This window comes from Phalacrocorax carbo, chromosome 7, assembly GCF_963921805.1.
Source record: "Phalacrocorax carbo chromosome 7, bPhaCar2.1, whole genome shotgun sequence".
NCBI lineage: Eukaryota > Metazoa > Chordata > Aves > Suliformes > Phalacrocoracidae > Phalacrocorax > Phalacrocorax carbo.
Window position 1 is genome coordinate 43488625 of NC_087519.1, and position 12258 is coordinate 43500882.

The 12258-nt window shown below is 40.1% G+C and overlaps 1 long non-coding RNA gene across 1 annotated transcript; it reads right to left on the reverse strand.

The window, feature by feature from the left end:
- Window positions 1–684: 684 nt before the first annotated feature.
- On the reverse strand, window positions 685–11507 carry LOC135314207 (uncharacterized). Its single transcript, XR_010373654.1, has 5 exons — window positions 11332–11507; window positions 7493–7565; window positions 6375–6442; window positions 2317–2504; window positions 685–883 (listed from the first exon to the last, which is right to left on the reverse strand). It is a non-coding gene; the product is annotated as an uncharacterized LOC135314207 (long non-coding RNA).
- Window positions 11508–12258: the final 751 nt, after the last annotated feature.

The window sequence follows — 12258 nt, forward strand, 5'->3', positions numbered from 1 at the left end:
CTTCACCGCTTGTTGAATAGCTTGATTTGCAGCTCTTTGTTTCCTTGACCATAAACCACAGGGTTAAAGTACAGTGTGAACAACAAAACAAGAAAGGCTGATAAATATACAACTGTTATCAGGGTGTCCTCCACCAGCTGTTACCAGAAATAGCAGAAGATGCAAACTCATTTGCAGTCCATGAATAATGATAGTTTTTCTGGCCTTTTTATTTGAGCTATTTAAATGGTCATCATGGTCTCCTTCTCTGCAGAAGAGGCAGTAGCTAACTGAAACGATGAATTGTAAGAACTACAATTAAAAAACTTCCAGCTGTTCTGGCAAAAGTAGCTCCAACCACAGCTGGCCAAGGAGGTTCTGTTTTGAATATATCTTCCGGTCTTTTTTTATGCCTTTTATTAAGAATAGGCAAATATCTTTAAGCTTTGTTACAATCCAAGAACAAATGATGACTTGGTATTTCACTGAGTACATCAGTGGTAAATACTGCAAAGGCCAGCATATGCAGCAAGACACTGGTTAAATGCCAGCAAAGTAAAAGTTTTTCTCCCACTTGCTACTGGTACTCCGAAGATTATCCACATTACAAATTGTGGAGTTCTCACATCAAGTACTTGTACTGTGGAACAGATGGCACCAAGGTCACAGAAGGGGGAGCAACAGAGGCGGTGATAGCACAGCAGAAAACATTGAATATCTATCTTTATTTGAAAGCATTTTCAAACTATTTTTGGTATTAGCAACCCAACTGAAGTAATAAAAATGAAATCAACTGTATAAAGGGATGGTTTTTACCACATTTTCTATATGCACTGACACTGAGTATTTTCCTTCAGATGAAATACCGAACATGTTCATGATCTTAAAAGTCAGCTCCCAGGTCCTGTAAAAAAAAACACACATCAAAACCCCCAAAGATATCATAATTTGTACAGCGAGCTTGCTGCTATTTTTCCCCACAAACACAAGCATAGTTAGCTGCTATTCACAGTAAGAGAGCTTTGTCTGCACACATCTGTTAGCTGATTTTACTGTAACCTTTACATGTGATATATTGGTTTTCATGGTTGAAAGAATATCATACCAGAACTTGTAAACCATATCCTTCACTGTCTCCTTTTGATGGACATTTACCAGAAAGAGAAATATAGGGAGTATGGAAATTAAAAGTATCCTTATCACAAAAAGCAACATTTTTGATAGCTAGATTGATTCATGTCATGCTATTTCATAGGGCAAAGCAAGGAACAAACACATAAAGACAATACACTATTCGCTGAGCCTTCTTGATGGTCCCTCAACTGGCAGATGGGTAGTGCAGGGAAATAAACTTGAAATACAATGACCCAAATGGCTAAAATATTTCAGCCTCTAAAACCATGATTCTAGAATCTTTCACAAGTATATTTACTAGAAAAGTAAGGCACATTAACGATAGTATCTATGTGGAACTTAATGTGACATAATCTGCTCTGACCATTTGCTTTCAAATATCCAAATAGATGATAGTTCTGAACAGTATTTGAGATAAAATTGTCAGCAGGATAGTTTTTCATTTAAAGACAAACTGGTTTTGCCAATTGTCACTAGCCATTAGCTATACTTACCAATTAAAAAAAAAAGCCACATATAAAAATATAGAAATATAAATGTTTGTTTACTCAGTCTTTGAAACTATTCTGTTGTAAGCACCAGTCCTCCACTGAAGTTTAGCTGTCTCAGGGTCTTATATTTCAATGCTTCCTCAACTTCTAATATTTTCTTAATTTTATTTAAATGCAGTCTTAAATGCCAGGTTTCCTTGAGATAAGTTGAGATAATAGGTGCTCCCTGCATTTAACCAAAGTGCACATTACTGAGAAGTCTGAATTTAATACTTGAGAACACAGACAAGCAGTCAAAGGTATTTCAGATGCAAGGAGGATACTGTAAATGATCTGAGGAGTCTCATCTTCTTCTGTGTGACCATCACTTAAGAAAGTACGTATGTACACAAACACTGTAGTTTAAGCATTTCCAAAGCAGTTCGGTAATTTCAGAGTGTAAGTCCCATTTGCAAAAGTCATATAATAATTTTGATGCAAGCTTTCATCAAAGCTTGCTCATGGCTAGTTGTCACTCGTTAGCCACAGGCTTATCACAGACAAGGAGGTTTCCAGGCTAATATGGCTGCTTCTGAGAACACAGTGGCCTAATTTTTATTACATCTACGACAAGCCTGTGGTTGGTTGTTAGGTAACAGCAAGCCATAAACACAGGTACTACGTATAGTTTCTGACTTGACAAAACTGTGTAACTAGATTTTACATAACTCACCTATAGGTATCTTCTTCAAGAATACTTCTGAATACAGACAGGATGTGGATGGGATGCTGTCGGCATCTGCTTACTGAGTCTGCATGGTTCCAGAAAGTGACATATAGTCTCCATAGATACACGTGGCCTTTGAGCACATGGCGGAGAGATAAGCATGCTCTAAAATGATCTACACATGCTGCAAAAAGCTTTGGGGAAAACACAGAGAATAGGAAGTTTATTTTGATGATTATATTAGGGACAGATATTGCATGTGTACTTGCTTTCACAAAAAGAGAAACATTAACATTTTTTCTTTTCTTTAAGAGAAAGGGAAAGCAGTGGCCAGCTTCCCTCACAGGAGGCTCCTCTTCCTGTCAACCTGTTAACACTAATGCATCACTTCAGAGTTATGACTCCAAAGCTTCAAACTACTCCACACAGGCCAGCTTCTGTTTTTACTGGGGCTCTGTGCAGTCATATAGCTTCAGTTCAACGGTGTCAATACTGGCGTCTGGAGCTATTTTTAAAATACACTGCATTGTGACAGATTGGCCTTCTGGTCTCCTGGTATAATCTGTTTAGTAAGTGGAGCATTTAGCTACTTCAGCCATAAATATATATATATAGATACACACACACACACAGAGAAAGTAGGCACTCTATCTTCCATTTATTGTGTAGAAGGATGAACTCATTGAAAGTATGCACTAAATAAGCAGAAAACTCCTATTGTTTTTGCTAGAATATTCAGAATAGACATAAGAAAATTAAACCACTGTCTCCTGTGGTTTTCAGGGGGCCTAGAAAGTCAACTTTATATGTGCATAAATAACTAATACTTTGCTTAGTCATTCATCTATCGGTTGGTCATTTCCCATGTATGGGCAAAAGGAAACACTGGCTTAAGGGTCTTATCTGCAGCTTAGATCTATATGCTGATTTAGATCAGCACGCAGGCATATTGTAAACTTTCATTCTACAAATTTTCACAGCTCTTGTAATGGAGCCATAGGGCCTGTTCACGAAGTCTTTACCCACAACACATTTAAGCATGGCTTCATGCCCAGTGTGGGCAGCAGCTCCATGCTGTCTGCAGTGTTCCTAGTTGGCATTTAACAGGAACCTCAGTTCTGTGCTTAGATGTAAGCTGGCTATTAGGAGGTAGTCTGCAAAATCAGAAGGATCTTTAACAGGGAACGATCAATATCAATGTGTCTTACCACAGTGAATATTCTGTGAACGATACAAACTGATTCAATACAGACACTCAGCATTATCATATTCCAGCAAAACTTTCACATATCCTTATACTACCTGTCTGGTGAGAAATTCATAAAGTATTTTCACCTATCGTCTATATGTCACTCTTTGCAAAAGTGAATTTTTTTTTTGTTTAAAAAATGCAAGATCAAATGCATGGTCTGGGATGGCAGAGACACCTTTGATGTAGCGTACCAGAGCTTCGCCGGGATTTTCACTGGAAACTTGAGATCTGAGGCACTGGGATGGAAACAAGATTTTGTCCTCACCTGCCACAAACGAATTCACTGTCTATTGCTCTTATGTAGATTGGACTGGCTTTACATTAGTGCGACTATATTAGCTTCATAGTAATTACGTGTGGGTAAGAAACACTGAAACAAAGCAAGCCCCAGGCTTTTTTCTTGTCTGGCTGAAGAAACAGGATTTCCGAGATGCCGAAGTTTTAAATCACCTTTGAGCTGTCCTCATTTGGTAGACTATTAAACTACCGAAATAACAAGAGCAGTGTTGGGATCATCCTGGCAAACACTGAGAGACAGATTACCCTAATTTAGCATTTTCTTTCACATTTAATGGGCTTCACCACAACAATTCCCCCATACCTTGTAAGGTCTAGATTGCATATCACTCAATGCCACACTGTAACCTTTCTATGATTTTTTTTCTAGGAATTTTTTTCTAGGAATATTTCTGTAGCCCTCTGACATAGCAGAAGGAATTCCCTGGCATAGAATAGTAGTCTTCATCTTGCAGATTTCTGAATATTACAAACGCTTAAAAAATGTTAACACTGAATTTGGTAGGAAATGAAACCTGCATCATTAATGTTTATACATGAAGCTAAGGCTTAATTTTAAAGGTGTCACAGATTTCATTTGGAGTTCTTCATGAGACTTTTTATAGAAGTAAAGCTCTTCCAGTTTGGGACTTATGCTAAATAATAAACCCACAATATGTTAGTTGTATTATTTCAGTCACTACTAATGGGCATTACACTGATATTACACTGATAAATGAATTCGGGAAGATTTAAAGGAAATGAAAATCAGATTACTACTCTAACCAGTCTTATACTATCTTTTATAATTGCTACATCTATTGACTTTCAAAACTCCATGCTGATTCTGACTAAACATGTTTGCAGGTTTTCCATAATCTGAATAACTGAAACTCTGAAAGCGATGTTTGGTCACTGTGGAAATAAAAAGATTTATAATACTTATATATTTAGCTTCTGAAGTGGCCTGGTAATGCAAATCAAAAAGAACACACTCCCAACAGAAGGAAACTCCACCCTCTCAAGAGGGGCAGGCCAATCAGACATTCAGGACCTAGTATTCACTAACTGCTTAGCCAGTATCATGAAGTATCTGTATCTAAGCAGACTACGTGGTTCTTCCTGCGGCCAGTGATGCTGCTATGTGACATGAGAAGGAGCTCCCCTTTCAACAGAGGTGCCAGCTGGAACAGTACTGACTGTACACTGCCCGCCTGCTGACCGCACAGAGGGGATTTCACCTACCTAAAAACAGGCAGCTACCGACTGTCCCACCTTTTTAACCACTTTGTGCTCCAGAATAAGGGTCTCCTTAATCTGACAGCCCCATCATATCTAACAGCCCCATATGGATGTCTTAGGCAACTCAAGGTGTTTTAGAAGGCACTGGAAGCCTTTATTTAGGAGACTTAATTTCATCCCAAATAGCACCATATGAACATCTCTGATTCTGGCCTAATTCTAATTGTAATCCTAATATGGGAGAGATTTCAAACAAGAAATAATGTGAATTACAATGTGAGAGGTTGGAAAGGCATCACTTGTGAACAGGTCATGCTGATGTTCAGTTAAGGTATTTCTAAACTTTTTGTAACATCATAAAGCTTACTGAATCTAATTCTACTCTGAAAAACTATCTACATTTGCAGTATGTCTGTATCACCTATGCGATCTAGTAACAACCCACTAGCAGGAACAGTGTCATGCTGCAATACTGGACTAATACAACCACCATGTTATTTGAAGACAATCATCTCTCTACAGTGCAAAAGTTCCTTATTTGCTTACATCCTGATGACATCTTTCCTCTCAGAACTATTGTATATGTACCCAGAATGTTCTATTATTTGTGATCTAAACTACTGATGTCTGATTTTTCGTTTCCTCTTGCCTAGGACCACAATGATTCTCATCATAACTAAGAACAAAGGAAACCTAGATGCCTGGAAGGAGACTTCCCAATTTCTTTACTGTCCTCAGATGTAAATAACTACCAGAGACCAAAGTACCTGATGCCAGAAAACTATGTATAATTCCTGCTAAAATAATGGTTTCTCTTCCACTGCGGCAAAAGGGTACTGCTGGTTTCAATGGGACAGGACTGGCTTGAGATGGAAGCGTGGGAATTGATGCTGAATGCTTTCCAGTTTGTGTCCCACTCTTATGCAGACTCATGAGAAAGAACATTCTTAACTATTGGTAAAAAGAAGATGGGACATATTCAAAAGTATTTTGGGTTTGTCCCAATACACTATTCTGAAATTTAGGAATGTCATTTGGAGAAGTTTTATGATACAAAAGGAGTATAGGAAGGAGTATAGTTTTATTCTTTCAGTGTCACACAAACTGTAGTCTTAAATTCAACCCTTTATTGTTAAAGAGTTTCATGTAGACAAGATCCAGGCTTTTATTTGGGAAACATGAATTTAAAAACCAGAAAGAATATCCATTTCAACAGTACACTCATGCCTATCAACACCTGATAATTAAAGAAATCTGTTGCAATTTGATTGTACATTCAAAAAAGTTAACCTACCTTGTATTTCATCTTGTTGAAACTGGAGTAGCTCATGCTTCTGTTTTCTTCTCTGCGTTGTTAAAATACTGCTCATTGTAAAAGAAGCAGCAAAAGAAATTAAAGAGAAGCTAAAATGAAGAAGTTACTTTAAAAGCCCAAATGTCTAGGCTATCTTTACATATTTAGAACCTGAGTCTTTCTCTAAGCATTTACAATGTTTTTATGCCACCACAGACTCAACCAAAAAGTAACAGCAAGAGATAAAAATATTGTAATAAATACAATAACCTCACAGCTATCATAGATTTACGGTGGTTGTCTGAAATTTTATAGAAACAGGAAAAGTAACGAAACTCAGATCCTCTTACTTAGAATGTAATTCTCCTCATTAATTAGTTGTGTTAAGGGGAATACCTGTTAATAGCCTATGGCATATTATGTACAACTGAGCTGCTCTGATTCTCTTTCACAGAAAAAGGAATGAACATAAACACTCATTGTCCAATTTTTTTTTTTTGTTATTTCGGGAGGACATTCTATCACTCTGTCAATATTCTTTGGCTTCCCAATATGTTTGCTAGGATTCCTCTCTGAAAATTTTCTAAAAATCCCTCTTTTATATACATAGAATAGGAAAAAAAAAGAGCTTTTGGTATTCTTATGGCATGAATGATATAAACTATTTAACTGCATATAGTTCACCTCACCTGTCCCTTCAGCCAGCTTAAAGAGCTCGAAGACAAGCCTTCAGAGCCATTTCAAAATTTTCTAAGAAATGCATAAAAATATTTTAGAAAAAAATCCTCTTAAATAACAAAATATTACAAGTAATATGAGAAGGAATAGGGGGAAAAATAGCCCATGGGAAATAGGTTGTGATTCTTACAGGGTCATGGCACTTGTAAGATAAGTATAGATGAGCAAGGTGAAAGGTGTGACTGAGCAAGCACACCTCCTACATCAGCTCTACCCATCCTCACTGTGTATTACTCAATTCTGCATCTCAGCTTGGATCACTGCTATTTTTATGGAGTACTACGACCTTCTATTTGTCCAGGGAGATTTAAGAGAGCATCTTCTAATTGCTGTAGAAATGAATGTACATAAATAACAATACCACTGAAAAATTAACTCACCTGTAATGAAAATTCCTTCCTGGGACTCTCTTAATCACTTTCAAGAATCTCAAATGTACACAGTGCGTTTTAACTGTGGATGAAAAACATAAGTGGACTAGAACATATGCAGGAAACAGCCTCAAGACCTCCATATTTTTGATCCAAATTTTGGTTCCAAGCCTTAGAATAACAACAGCCTTTCCCCAAAGTAGACATCTATGAAAGTCCTAGAAAGTTAGCTGGAGCATGCCTTGCTTTGCTCCTGCCCACTACCAGCTGCAACCTGATATCCCATGTAGAAAACAGCATTCAGCAAGGAGGGGTATCTGCACCAGAATATTTTGTGTAATGACAAGGGCACTGAGTAAAACATGTCTACCATCTTCTCTGACTTGCCCTCAAAAGCTCCTCCTTTGCTCTAGCCACCACAGATTTGTAGACAGAATTTCCTTTTGCTAGTTCCTGGTGCTGAGCGTACCTTGCAGCTATCTCCATGCACCATAGATGCTGAATCTGACTTACACCAACACACTACGTTTTGTTAATATTTCTCAGACAGGGCTTGTGACTTGAAAGGGGCTGCAACATGCTTTCAGCAAGACACCAGCGCAATTCCAGCTTTGGGCTTTTTTGGATATAATTATATGGAATTCAGCAAGTTTGCTGATGATACCAAGCTGGGAGGAGCGGCTGATACACCAGAAGGCTGTGCTGCCATTCAGAGAGAACTGGACAGGCTGGAGAGCTGGGCCAAGGGGAACCTCATGAAATTTGGCAAAACCAAGTGCAAGGTCCTGCACCTGGGCAGGAACAACCCCATGCACTGGTACATGTTGGGGGCTGAACTACTGGAAAGCAGCTCTGTTGAGAAGGACCTGGGAGTGCTGGTGGACAGCAAGCTGACCATGAGCCAGCAATGTGCCCTTGTGGCCAAGAAGGCCAATGGTATCCTGGGATGCATTAAAAGGAGTGTGGCCAGCAGGTCAAGGAAGGTTATCCTCCCCCTCTACTCTGCCCTGGTGAGACCACATTTGGAGTGCTGTGTCCAGTTTTGGGCACCCCTGGGTTCAAGAAAGACAGGGAACTGCTTGAGCAAGTTCAAAGGAGATATACCAAGATGATCAGGGGGCTGCAGCATCTCCCTTATAAGAGATGCTGAGAGACCTGGGTTAGTTCAGCCTGGAGAAGAGAAGACTGAAGGCGGGACCTCATCAATTCTTATAAATATCTAAAGGGTGGGTGCCAGGAGGATTGGGCCAGACTCTTTTCAGTGGTGCCCAACAACAGAACAAGGGGCAATGGGCACAAATTGGAACACAGGAAGTTCCACCTAAACATGAGAAAAAACTTATTTCCTGTGCGGGTGCCAGAACAGTGGCACAGGCTGCCCAGAGAGTTTGTGGAGTCTCCTTCCCTGGAGACATTCAAACCCACCTGGACGCGTTCCTGTGCCCCCTGCTCTAGGTGTGGCTGCTCAAGCAGGGGGGTTGGACAAGATGATCTCCAGAGGTCCCTTCCAACTCCCACCATTCTGTGATTCTATGATTCTGTCCATTGGGGTCATTAAATTATACTTGTTGATGGAACAGATGGCATGCATCTGAGAAGCAGGTCTATTACTATTTCTGAGAAAAAACCGCAAGGTGGTATGCTGCTTATTACCACCATGAGTGATATTGCAATTACTAATATTCCACCTTTCAATGTCAAAAGGTAAGGGCACAGATGATGGAGGCCCTACGTCTGCGAAGTTATTGTCCAACTGAAGATTATCAAGATACCGTTACTACAAGCTGTCCTCTCTGGGTGGCAATGGGCAAAGACTGCAAAACCAGCACAAAGAATTGCAAGAACACAAAGCCTTTGTTCGCTAACATCCTACAAGAAGCCACTACCAACATTAAATTAGCAATGAGAAGCAACAACGTGCAAGTTAGATGGGTGTGTGCTGAGGCAGTGAGCAGGCCTTTTCATAGCATAGCGCATTTGGGGTATGCTGTAATTGAGGTTTGCTAGGTGTGCTGCAAACTCAGGAAGTGCAATTTGCACCTCATTGTGCCAGAAACTGAATGAGTCAGATGCTTAAAGCTTCAATTTTATCTTCGCTTCTGCCTCCTCATTGTTCTGACTAATAGGATGTTATCATAGCCAGCTAAGTATGGTAAAAACCAGCTGCATAGCCTCTAGGTTAGAGCACAGCCAGGCTCACGCTGGTGTCAAAGCTAAAAAACACCCACAGATTTCAGTGGTGCAGCTGCAGGCCACTCCACCTAACTGTAAGCACACAGTTATTAAGTGCACTAAGAAACACATAAATCAAGATACATTTAACAATACAACACACTGTACTGCTATCAAAGCATCAGAAGTCATTAGCAACTCAATTTTTATTTGAATCTCAAATCTCAATCTGAAACACCTTTAAGAGGCCAGAAGTTTAGAAGCAACTAAGCAGATAGACATAAGACTTCTAAAATATTTAAAAAAATAATAACCCCCCAAAACAAGAGACTTAAAATAGGCAGCAACTTGAAATTAAAATCTAACTCTCTAAACATAAGGGGAAAAAAAATCCAGAAAAATTTTCTGTATTGTTTAGGCCCCAGATGTGTGCACCGTAGGATCAGTGCCATACGCGTTACCTTGTTATACACTTGGTCCTGTGCAACAGGCAATAACAAAACCTCTGTCTTTCGTGAGACTCCGTATATAAAGACTTACTGGCAATTTCCATAGTCAGTGTACACATCTACAGAACCCGGGCTTCTTTCAAATTTATTCCATTACCTGATATACCTAAAGTATTTCATAAAACATTTTTTATCAGTGGGTAGGACTGTTTCTTCTGTTTATAAATGAACCTTAATAAGAGGTGAATGAAACTGAGGGTGAAATTAGTTAAAATAATTTAATGTTTGAAAGATTTAGTAGCAGTTTTCTTTCCCTGTGCTCTCCCACTGAAACCATGACTTGGCAATCGGGTGACGACTGTTCTCGTTTCTGATATTGTGTAAGGCAAAACCTTGGTCTGACAAGTGATATTGTGAGAACAGTTATCTAAAACTGCCTGGAGCGCTCTGGCAGAATCAGTCCAAGGGACTTGATGCTAGCTCTACAAAAGGTAATGAAGGTTTGCCATTGGACATTGACAGAGTACGATTAGATTTGGTTCTGTAAAGCTGCTCTAACCACAGAAAATGAAGACCTCATCACTCAGTAGTCAGTTTACTGCACGCAATTTTTAACCTCCTTAGAAGCCCAGGATGATCAGCCTTACCTGCCTATTCAGCACTACCTGCTTTTTGGGTCAAAGAGCCATCAAAATGGGGTCAGAGGATGAGCTCATTATTTCCAGTCTTCTCAGCGGTCTGCTCTGAGTGTGTCTCTTGGCTTCTCCATGACGTAAATGGCATTGTTTGTGAAACAATATGTTTATAATGGTTTGCAGAGCACTATGAATTGTGCATACTCAACAAGCATTACCAGCTGTTATTTAGTGCAACAAACTTTTAGAAAATTCCAAGGATATAGAATAATTATTGAACAATAAACCCGCTTCTTCTGTAATTGCCTTACTTAAATCACCTATCAAAACGTCAATAAATCAGCAATAGATGTTAGATTAATATAGGAATTAAAATAATTTTTAATCGAATTTGCCACACCTGAAGGAGCAACATTTTCAGAGGGAATTTGGTTAAAATAAGTATTAAAAAATAGTATACTTTTAGTAAATAATTTAAAATTTACAGAAACCATAACGTGTCTGATTTCCGTGTGACCTGCTGTCACTCCACTGATATAACTGGTCACTCCCGACCGACGAGCCTGGTATGTCACATCTGCACCTGACATACCTTCCTGAGCTGCTGTTTCTATCCGTGACGAAATAAGGTTAAAGACGTGCCAAACTCTAGCTTCTACAAGAGAACGGAAGCAGCCGGGAAGGGTAAAATCCTCTAATTACAAGACCCCGCAGCACCCGCGTCCCTCCTCACGCCTTGCGGGCCCCGCCGCTCCGGCAGCCGGGCGGGCCAGGCGGGCAGGGGCCGGGGCGGGCAGGGGCCGGGGCCCAGGCTGGCCGAGCCAGGCCAGACCGGCTGCCCCAACAGACGCCCCCTGGCGCGGCGGCCGCCATCGGAACCGCCGCCCTTTCTCCTCCCTCCCTCGGCGGTTATGGCGGGCTTGCGGTGGGCGGAAGGCGGAGGGAGAGGGGCCCTCGCTCGGCCGCGCGGCACGGCGGCGTCTCCACACGGGCGTCGGGGGGAGAGGAGCGGCGGGGCCGCAGAAACCTTGTTATTGCGAGGGACGGTAAAATGCTGTGGTGACTGTTCATTACATTAAGCCTCATTAATACTAATTATAGCTCCTCATTACAGTCTCATTACATTGCTGTTAAGAAATAAATTTAAAAATACACACTCGGGGAACTGTCAGGTCAGTAATGAAATGAGCTAAAGAAAGTATGTGCCTCTGAAGAAAATCTTGAGAAGTGAGTCGGCGGTGTTTAATCCTGAAGACAAAGACGGTGCACCTGAAAATACTAAGAGGCTGAAATAGTCATAATCTCAAAGTTAGGAACATGCTAACTGGGTGAAAAACCATTTCTGAACATGAACAAAAAAATGCTTGCAAAACAAGGCTTATAAAGATTGATAATAATTTCCTTTCTTAACACATAAAAATAAAGTTGTATTAAAACCATATCTGCATTCCCTATTGATGCAACTCCACAGATGATCAACTGATTTAAATTAGAGAACATCTGATAGTTTTTTTTTCTT